We start from the raw sequence: 11,248 nt of genomic DNA on the forward strand, positions 1-11,248 counted from the left end.
GAAGGCCCCTCCCCCTGGCTCCAAAGGAAGATTCCTTCCCCCGTCCAACAAAGGATTCAGGCCCTGACAGCTCACCTGTCTGATCCAGCCCCAAAACTACAAATGTGGCCACCCTCCAATCTTCATGTACCATCGCTGATTTTTGTTGATAGGTTACAGATTACTAATAGTATGTCTGCAGTTACATTTTTTTTCAGTTCTTTCAGCACTCTGGGATGTATACCATCTGGTCCAGGTGATTTGCTACTCTTTAGTTTGTCAATTTGCCTTATTACATCTTCCAGGTTCACTGAGATTTGTGCCCCTTTTAACCCTTGACCATCTAATGATCCAACTGACTCCTTCACAGGCTATTTTGCTTTGAAAGTACCTGAAAACATTTTTATTATGAGTTTTTTCTTCCACAGCAAACTTTGTTTTCAAATTCTGTTTTTGCCTTCTTTATCTAATTGTGATTAAAATATCAAATTGTGAACCTCCACAAACTGTACATCTTGGTGGGTCGTTTATGCAACCTAATTTATGTTGGTCACACTAAAAGGTGTATTAGAACATGCCTCAATGAACACAGAAGCTGACTTACCACCAATACAACCCAAGCACCTATAGTTCAACATTGCGTTGACAAAATGCATGGTTTTGCACAATTACAATGACTAATTATTGATCATGTAACGCCATTAAAAGGCTGTAGCAACAGGGAGGCACTATTAATCACTAGGGAACAATTTTGGATATATACATTTTAAAAATAATCCATCCCCTTGGTCTCAATATGGGAATAGATCTAATAATTCATAATGTGTTTGTCTTATTCAGTCATTCTTTATAGTGGATGTCAATTAAGTTTTAAGTATTCCAATTTTGGATTGGTTTCAGATTCACTTGAGGAGTCTTATATAAGCCCGGACGTTGTCCGAGAGCATCATCTGAACAACGGTTTTCACATTCCAGCACAATCGCTGCTTTGAAAATCTGGTATTGTATGAAAGACGCGTTCTTTGGTTTGTCAGACTAATTTTCTTGAAGTGGAGAAAAGATGCCATTCTGTCGACTTGCGTGTCCAGTTCCCCTGAAGCAGGAAGAGTACGTTCCGGAACACGGACCATGCCGGTCTTGTTCAAGAATCACAGTGGTTCATGTATACTGTATTACACAAGAGACGGCAATCCCACTCTTCCCAGAGACAAGATATAAGGGTTTTAATTGCAAGAAAAATGACCACGTAGATGTTTTAACTGCAAGAATAAATTAATTTTGTTTAAAATGGTGTAACAGGACCAATGATTGCACTCAGGGCATGGCAACGATTCTCACATTGAGAGTGATTTGCAATGAGGCAATCCCATTGTATGAAGGTCCTTTCAATATGTCATGGAGTATGTTGTTTAGGGTGCAATACTGCCCATAAATATACATTTAAGAATTGTATGAGCAGGGGTTACTTGATCGTATTCTATTGTCTTCATTTCTCCTATATTTGGGTTAGATTTTTAAACAACGTCTGTGCCTGATGTAAACTCTTAACCTTGGCAGCTGGCTGCTCCTTTCAGTATCTTCCTAACTTTTCTCTTCGTAGCATTTAGCTGTTCACAGGGGAGATTATCACAGTGGATGTTCTCAGTGTCCCCTCTCCAGTTATCAGGTCACATTTGTGCGTCTTATGATCACTGTGGCCCCAACACCATTACCTCTCGCACCAAATCCTCAGTTCTAGTAAGGACAAGGTCCCCCTCCCTCATGTCATTTCTTGTACCGGCTGCTCCACGAGGCCCTCATTACTTCCTTCAGGAAACCTTACCTGTTGTAACCCCCAGCCCGGTCTGCCTGTCCTGCACGGGTGGGGGCCATAAAGGAATTGGTCTCTCTTCAGGGCTGGAAGCTCTCTCATGGGGGGAGATTTTCATCCAGGGCCCAACGTGACAGGGAGGGGGGGTCCTTTCCACACACTTAGATAAGAAGATAAGATTCCTTTTGTGTTCCCTTGGGAGAGGACTTATCCTCTTGGTGGGTGTAGTGAGTAGAAACGAAATACTCTGGAGTCACTGAGTTAGTGTCCAAAAGTAAAGTCTTTACTGTTCAAACACTGAATGATGAAGGCCACAATAACTCAAACCGCAGCGCCACAGATTCCTCTCGTTTCCTCTCTTACAGTCTTTTCCCCTCTGACTGTGCAGGACTCGCGTATCCGGGCCAGGGAAACATCCACTCTCTTGGATTAGATAAAGTGGAGATCCCAGGTGGGCATTTTTTCTTTAGACTGGACAAACCCCCCCTCCAATCTGATAAAAATGTTAAAGGTCCCTGGCACAGAGAGTAGATCCCCTCTCTCTCTCCCCGGGGTGACCCGGGAAACTACAGACAGGTTAGCCTGACTTCAGTGCCAGAAAAAATAGTGGAAAGTGTTCTAAACATCAAAATCACAGAACATATAGAAAGACATGGTTTAATGGAACAAAGTCAGCATGGCTTTACCCAGGGCAAGTCTTGCCTCACAAATCTGCTTCACTTTTTTGAAGGGGTTAATAAACATGTGGATAAAGGTGAACCGGTAGATGTAGTATACTTGGATTTTCAGAAGGCATTTGACAAAGTTCCTCATGAGAGGCTTCTAGGAAAAGTAAAAAGTCATGGGATAGGTAGCGATGTCCTTTCGTGGATTACAAACTGGCTAAAAGACAGGAAACAGAGAGTAGGATTAAATGGGCAATTTTCTCAGTGGAAAAGGGTAAACAGTGGAGTGCCTCAGGGATCTGTACTTGGACCGGTGCTTTTCAATATATATATACTAGCCATTAAGCCCGTAACAACGGGCTACATTAAAAAAATTTTTTCTGTCTATTTCCTCCTCCGTCCTCCCCTCACCCTTTATTCTCCCTCTCCCCTCCCCCCTTCCTCATTCTCCTCCCTCCCACCTCATTCTCCCCTCACCCTTTATTCTCACTCCCTCCTCCCCTCAGTCACTCCCCTTCCGGATAACACAAATGGAAGATCTTCGGGGGAGGTCCCTTGCCCGCGCGTGCCGCCACCGCTCCTTGTCCTTGCCGCCGCTCCTCGCCGCGCCGCTCCTGGCCGCCGCTCCTCACCGCCACCGCTCCTCCCAGGGCCATTTTTGTTATGGGCAAGCTCTGGCCGACGTGCTCGCCCGCGCATGCGCGGTAGAGCTGCTCTCTACTGCGCATTTGCGGGCCGTCGGTCAGAGCCCATTTATAAGGTAAATAAATGATCTGGAAAGAAATACGACGAGTGAGATAATCAAATTTGCAGATGACACAAAATTGTTCAGAGTAGTTAAAGCACAAGCAGATTGTGATAAATTGCAGGAAGACCTTGTGAGACTGGAAAATTGGGCATCCAAATGGCAGATGAAATTTAATGTGGATAAGTGCAAGGTGATGCATATAGGGAAAATAACCCATGCTATAATTACACAATGCTGGGTTCCATATTAGGTGCTACAACCCAAGAAAGAGATCTAGGCGTCATAGTGGATAACATATTGAAATCGTCGGTTCAGTGTGCTGCGGCAGTCAAAAAAGCAAACAGAATGTTGGGAATTATTAGAAAGGGAATGGTTAATAGAACGGAAAATGTCATAATGCCTCTGTATCGCTCCATGGTGAGACCACACCTTGAATACTGTGTACAATTCTGGTCGGCGCATCTCAAAAAAGATATAATTGCGATGGAGAAGGTACAGAGAAGGGCTACCAAAATGATAAGGGGAATGGAACAGCTTCCCTATGAGGAAAGACTAAAGAGGTTAGGACTTTTCAGCTTGGAGAAGAGACGGCTGAGGGGGGATATGATAGAGATGTTTAATATCATGAGAGGTCTAGAACGGGTAGATGTGAATCGGTTATTTACTCTTTCGGATAGTAGAAAGACTAGGGGGCACTCCATGAAGTTAGCATGGGGCACATTTAAAACTAATCGGAGAAAATTCTTTTTTACTCAACGCACAATTAAACTCTGGAATTTGTTGCCAGAGGATGTGGTTAGTGCAGTTAGTGTAGCTGGGTTTAAAAAAGGATTGGATAAGTTCTTGGAAGAGAAGTCCATTACCTGCTATTAATTAAGTGGACTTAGATAATAACCACCGCCATTACTAGCAACGGAAACATGGAATAGACTTAGTTTTTGGGTACTTGCCAGGTTCTTATGGCCTGGATTGGCCACTGTTGGAAACAGGATGCTGGGCTTGATGGACCCTTGGTCTGACCCAGTATGGCATTTTCTTATGTTCTTAAACACCAGATGGGTGACCACAGTGATTTCTGCTTTCCCTTGCTCACAGTTAGCAGAGCTTCAGGATCTCCTTAGTTCTCACGCAGTCTCTTTAGTTCTTCTCGCTGGATCCCCTGGAAGCAAGCAGCTGTCTTTCCTTCAAACAGGAAGGCAGGGCAGCCAGAAGTTCCTCCTGGATTTTGAACTCAAAGTCTGTTTTCCCCTTCATAATTTAACACCGGAGCCCCTCCTCACAACGAGTCACCAGCGCTTCAGGGCCAGGTCTTCCCTCTCCCTGGGCGTCCCAGACACAGGGTTCCCCGTGCCCTGAGTCCAAGAAAGGCCCAGGTGTCCAGTGAGGCTCCTGCCACTTAAAATCTTAAAACCAGAAAAATAGACCCAGAGGGAAATCCCTAACCAGGCAGTGAGGGGACTGGAAGAGGAAACCCCTCCCGACCCTGCCTGGCTCCTCTGACTGGGCCTGAAAAAACAACTCAAGCAAAAGTCCTCTCTGCCTCCTAATTCTCAGCAAACCTAAAGGGACTGCCCCTGAGCTCTGTGTAGGGAGCTGCTATGCAGACTCTCAGGGGGACGGCCATTCCAGACCCCTCAAAGGGAGGGGCTGTATTCGAATGATAACCTCCCACTCACACTAACCTGCACGCTCACTGACTAAACTAAAGGTTCACCCAGTTCTTGATGGTGATCATAGGGTCCGTCACACCTGTTTAGCATTTCCTGATGTGACATTTACCCAGTCTATACTGAGCTAACTGAAATCACGTTGCTTATCTTGGTAGTTTCTGCTAGCATTTCATCGTCATGTGTGTTCATTCTGGCCAGGTGGATGCTATTACACCCCCACTGCTATCCTATTCCCTTTCTCACACAGATGTTCTATCCCGAGGAACCTTTATCCTGTTTGACGCTTTCACACATAGCGCCACCCCTCCACCAGTTTGATCCGTCCTCTCATTGCAATATAATTTGTACCCTGGTTATCCTCCTCCTCCTATCCGGTCTCTCCGATGCCAGTCATATCTATCTCTTCATCCAGGGCTATGTTCTCTCTTTCTCTTAACTCCCAGAGGTTTAAGTCCTTGCAACTGAAGCATTGCATCCCCTCGGGGACCTTTGACCTTTCATTACTTTCTGAATCCCCCTGATATTTTCCTGCGCTGTTGAGCTGTATGGCCCCGAGTGTACGGACGAAACTCTCTCTTGATCCTGGAGCTCTCATTCAAAGTGGTGGATTTCAGATCTGCATGTCTGAGGGGGGTCCCCCTTCCTACTCCATCTGCACTAAAAGGCTTACTGGATATCTTCCTATCCTTTAGCCCACTGAAAATGATTTTAAACAGGAAACCGGGAAGACCAATCGACTTTCCCTTCTGTTACAGGACAGCTTACAGGTTTGAAGTTATGGCAGCCAAAATAAACAAGAGTCAAATAGTTTTGCTAGACATGGGATCCTATTGATCTCTTTAAACTTAATGGTCAGACTGATGTGCTCATTAGATTTTCAATATCCAATTTATTTCCTCGTAGGTGCTTTAGGTTTATTATCTAGCTCTGCACTGCTGAGACAATCCTTTGTCTTGTAATAGCTCTTATTATGTTTTCGCATCCAGCGTTGTCATTTGAAATACCCAATAAATAAAGTGAACTGAAACAGAAGAGGGAGACTTCCGCATAGGGCAATGGCAGATAAAGCTTTCTACACTCCCAACCCCTGCTGCCCCTGATCCTGCCTCCTCTGCAGAGCTCAGACGCACTGGAAGTCCCAGACCCAATGGGCTCAGCCTGCCCCTCCTAGCATGGAGACAGATGCTCACCCTAGAGAGGGTTTTGCATAGGTGAGTGGGGGAGTAAGTTAGTAGAGATCAGTTATTTTGCTCCCTTTCATATAGACTTCGGACTAAGGGACACACCATGAAGATAACTGGTAGCAGTTTGGAAACAAACTTATGGACTTTTTTTTTTTTCCCACTAAATGCACAGTTAAGTTGTGGAATTCTTTGCTGGAAGATGTGGTCAAGGTCAATAGTATAGCTGGGTTTAAAAAATAAAAGCTTGGACATGTTTCTGGAGGATAGGTCCATTAGTGATTATTTGCCAGACTTGAGGTTCGCCATGTCTTACGTTTGGGAGTGAGCGACAGGGAATGGATCTCCTCATTAGGATCTGCCGGGTACTTCTGTGTGATCCAGACTGGCCACATTTGTGGGCAGGATGATGGGCTCTACCAGGCTGATCCAGCATGGCACTTATCTTCTTATGGGTTACCTGTGCCTGTTTCAAAGTATGAGTTTTAACCTGATGAGAAAAGAAGAGAGGCCTGAGCTCGCAGAAGAGTAAGAAGAGAATAATTAACTGATAAATAGATCTAGACTCAGAAGATACGTAACCGAGAGACGAGAGAACAGAGCCCTCCAGACATCAAACACAGAGGTCAGGGATTACGCAGCATCTGACTTCACTTCACAACCAGCGGTTGGGCAAACGCAGGATGAGGTGCTGGACGTGGAAGAACTGAGACACCTAGGAAAGAAACAGGAATAGAAGGCCTGGCTTAGTTACCTCTTCTGGAGCAACGTCACAAGATGGGGGTCATAAAACTAGACGAGAAAATATGCGTAGGGTTCAAAGCTAGTGCTCATCTCACTCTGTTCTCCAAAGCAGGTTTTGGCTTGGGGAAAAAAATGATTGTTGGCGAGTTTCTGACTAGATCACTGCACACCACGCCCTAGGGGGCCCCTCCTCGTCCAGCAGGGGTCGCCTTTCAGGAGAGCACCAGGCTACCAATTCTCTACAATGACTTTCATTACGCTTTGCAAACTGCAGACGTCTTGAAGATTTCCCGATATCTCTGCCCATCAAAATGTTTGTGGGGACAGCAGTGGTAGAGTCGCTTCAATGAACGGCAGTTAAAGTCATTCTATCACCACTTTTAAGTAAATAAATAACAAATAATAATTTTTCTCTTGCCTGGCAGATTCCTCTGGCGCCCTGCGGCTTTCTGCTGAATTAGAATTGATCACGGCATCATGAGCCTTCCCTGAGAACCGCCTGGGGATTTTTCCCTATTTCGTATCTCCTCCTAACTCCCTTAGCCCAGTTGTTACTACTAGTACTACTACTACTACTACTACTACTACTACTTATTATTATTTTAGCATTTCTAACGTGCTGCTAGAAATACGCAGGGCTAGACAGCTACACATAAGACAAACGTATGTCTCTGGGAAGTGCACTTATTGCAGAGAAGTAGTTAGGATTTAAAAGCAGCCTCAAAAAGGTGAATTTTTAGACTGGGTTTGAAGAAGGCCAGAGAGGCAGCATGACGCATGACTCAGGAAGTCTGCTCCCAGCCTACGGCGCAGCAGGGAGGGAAGCGTGGAGTCAGGGGTTTAGCGGTAGAGCAGAAGGGCACGGGTAAGAGCGATGTGCCCCGTGAACGGCGTAGACAGAGAGAGGATCGGCGCCGAGGAGCTGCAGCGTGAATGCACTTGGCAAGCAAATAACAGAAGCCTGAACTGTACGCGGAAGCGGACAGGGAGCAATGCGGCGACTTGAGAAGAAGGTTTTCAGGGTCATAGCGGCGCTGAAGGAAGATAAAGGCATGCAGCTAAACTTTGAATCGATTGCAGTGGAAAAAGACGGCGCAGCAGGAGGGGGAGGCCAGCGAAGAGCAGGTTGCAGTAGTCCAAGCAAGAAGCGATAAAAGCGTGGATGAGCACTTTGGTGGCACCTTCAGAAAGGATTTTAGCAGTGTTCTGGAGGAAGGAACGACGCGCTTTAGCAATGTTTTGGATGTTCATCGCGAGGGAAAGAGAAGCCCTTCTTACGTCCTTGTGTTCCTATGAACCCAAGGTCGTGCGCCAAAGGAACTGAGGAGGATGAGAGTAGGAGCAGCAGAGAGAGACAACATTGGGAAGAGCGTTTTGGGGATAAGATGTTGAGGAAGACGGCAGTGGGACATCCAGGTGGCTACGCCAGACAAGCAGGCCGAAATAAGGGACTGGATTTGTGGTGAAATCTCTGGAGTAGAGAATTGGAGCCGAGTCAGATCCACAGACAGCAAGAGGCGGGGAGAGGGAGCATTCATCTGCAATCCAACCAGAAGGATCTGCCATTATGCTTCCACAGCAGCCCTAGCTAACCCAGGGAGTGGAAGACCCTCCTCCCCGAATCGAACTCTGGTCCAACACGTGGCAGTGTGCGTTGCTGCCGTGGCACTCAAAACATGGGGCTGGACACATCGTTTTATTTATTTATTTTTTATAGAGTGCAGATTATGCACACAGCGCTGAACAAGGCAAATAGCGTGGTATCAATTTTAGGGACACAATGACTGATTTACATAAGCCAGAGAGATGCCACGGGCAAGGGAAGACCCTCCTCCCCCCCCTGCCCCTCCCCCATCCCAGAGAGCTTCCAAACTTGGTGCGAAACACTCGCCAGCCGAAGAAATGGTGCAGGAGGAGATGAGAACGGGGGGAGCGCGAGAGAGAGAGAGAGAGGTTCATCGAGAGTCCTCGATCTCCCTGGACATGGTCAACTGAAGAGCAGACCTTCGTCAAGAGTCCCATGCAGGGCATGACTCATGGATACAGCACGGATGGCTGAAGAGCGGAACTTCATTACCACGCAGGCGAATCACACCGATGCACGTGAAGCGTGCATACAGCACAGACAGTTGAAGAGCAGGTTGACATCAGAGCCCCCCCTACAGACATCACACTCATACATGTACAGGTGTGTGCACCCTGTTGTTTACCAGGAGCGGGTGTGTGTGTGTGTCTGTACTCGGGTGTGCTTGGCCCTGAGTGGATAAGGCAGCTCGCTGCATCCCTCCGGGCCAGGCGCACGCATTGCAGATCAGTGCTCTTCTTTGTGTTAATCCTTCACCCTTTCACCTGCTCCCCTCACCCTCCCCCCACACATGCATTTGGGATGCTGACAGCAGAATGAGCTGGAAATCATCTGTTATTTATGAAGTACACGCCAGGCCCCTAGTAAGTGGCAATTGATACAGGGGACGGTGCAGGAAGCACCGCTCCTGGCTGCAGTAGAGATTGTGCAGCAGAGCAAGGGAAGAGCTGTTTTCACGCTTGAGAAGATGCTGCCGGATAGACAACGAAAAGAAGGGGGAGGCAGGCAGGAGACTCGCGTTACCTTGCCTAAATTTCATATTCACGGCATGCTGCCGGGCGCACAGGGCCGGGCCATGCTGCATGCAGAAACAGCTCCCTGGCGATGTGACGTCAGGTGGGTGCGCGCCCTTACCAGCCTTTTCCTGCCAAGAGGCGTACGCCTTGGGGCACTCGGAGGTCACATGACGGGGGCCGAGCAGGCGGACCGGTGCTAAGGGGCTTTGCCGTGTGGCACAAGAAGATACTGCCATGACATGCCCGTCCATTCTAAGCTCAGCTGCCCCGTGACGATGGCTTTCCCTTTTGTCACAGCGCTGGGGAAAGGTGCCCGACCGGCTTTACCGAACCCCAGAGTTCTCTGAGCATCCCTGAAGCCGCAGAGATGTCCGAACAGGGATGTGCAGCCTTGAACGATTTGTTTCAGTTTGTTGGTTTGAGTAGCGGGTGCCTCATTCGTTTCATTAGTTTTGGAATGAAACAAAAAATATACTTGTTTTTTCGTTCCATTCGTTTTTCTTTTGCATTGAAGCCAGTGTGGAAAGGCTCCCACTGACTTTAACTGTCAGACCTAAGCCAGATTGCGAAACCCGGTCCCAAATAGCGGAGGCCCGAGCCCAGCACTGGGCTCTAGGCCTGGGACTGAGTGACCGGGTCCCAGCCTTGGACCCGGGCCTCGGTGACTGCGACCTGGCTTTGAGACAGGCCACCTGGATCAAATCTAGGCCCAGGCCCTGGCATCTGGACCTGACCTTGGCTGGGCCCCGGTTTCAGACCCGGGCCTCGGCTCGGTGGCCGGGACCCAACGTCTGGCTTGCGCCTGGGTCTTGGACTAAGGCTGAGGCCCTGTCCCTCCAGATACCCCTATTTTATTATGTAAACAAAACAAATATACACCAAACATTTTCATCTGCTTTCATCCAAGACCTATTTTCAATTTGTTCCGTCGCGCAAATCGAACATAGCCTCGTTCTTTGCATTGTTTTTGCTTCCAATGGAGACCCTTATCTATGCATCCACTCCCTTTCAGTAAAATAGTATTTCCTAATGAAATTCCATAGTCTTGTATCCTTCTTGTTCCAGAAATTCCTTTTTATCAAAAAACCCTTTCTTGTGCACTATTTATACCTTTCAGTTACCTGAATGCTTCTGTCTCTCCTTTTCTCTGGAGTACGCACATTTAGATCCTTAGGTCTTACCTCAGAGGATGCAGACCCCGCACCATTCTCTAGACTCACCCTCACCCTGTCTACGATGGCCCCCCTAGATTTGGATATAATTCGAAAATGCGGTCTTACCAATGATTTGTGTAGAGATATTCCCACCCCTCTTTTTCTACTGATTATGCCTAGGAGTAGCCTAGTGTCGCTCCTTGTAACCTTGGGCAAGTCACTTTACCCTCCATTGCCTCAGGTACAAAACTTAGATTGTAAGTCCTCTGGGGATAGGGAAATACCTACAGTACCTGAATGTAAACTGATGTGATATCTCAGATCAAATGTCGGTATATTAAAAAAATTAATAAATAAATCAATCTTCTCTTTAGCTATTTTGAAAATCGTCAGATATAGTCACCCTAAGGCCATGCTCTTGACTGGATTGCAGACATGGTTGGAACGGTCAGCTGAGAGCCAGGATTCTATGCGATCAGAATACATGACCTGCAATTTAATGTGAAAACCCTCTTCTCCTATGTAACTGAGCTCACCAAAGCCCCCAGTCCCACCCCGACAAGCTCAGACACATAATCAAAATGCGATAAACTTGCCCTCTACTTCAGTGAAAAAATTGATAAACCCCCCCACATCCCCGCCTCCCACACCACTCACTATTACTGCACAAACTCCTTTTATCAGTTTTGAACTGAC

This window comes from Rhinatrema bivittatum, chromosome 2 (genome assembly GCF_901001135.1).
Source record: "Rhinatrema bivittatum chromosome 2, aRhiBiv1.1, whole genome shotgun sequence".
Taxonomy (NCBI): Eukaryota; Metazoa; Chordata; class Amphibia; order Gymnophiona; family Rhinatrematidae; genus Rhinatrema; species Rhinatrema bivittatum.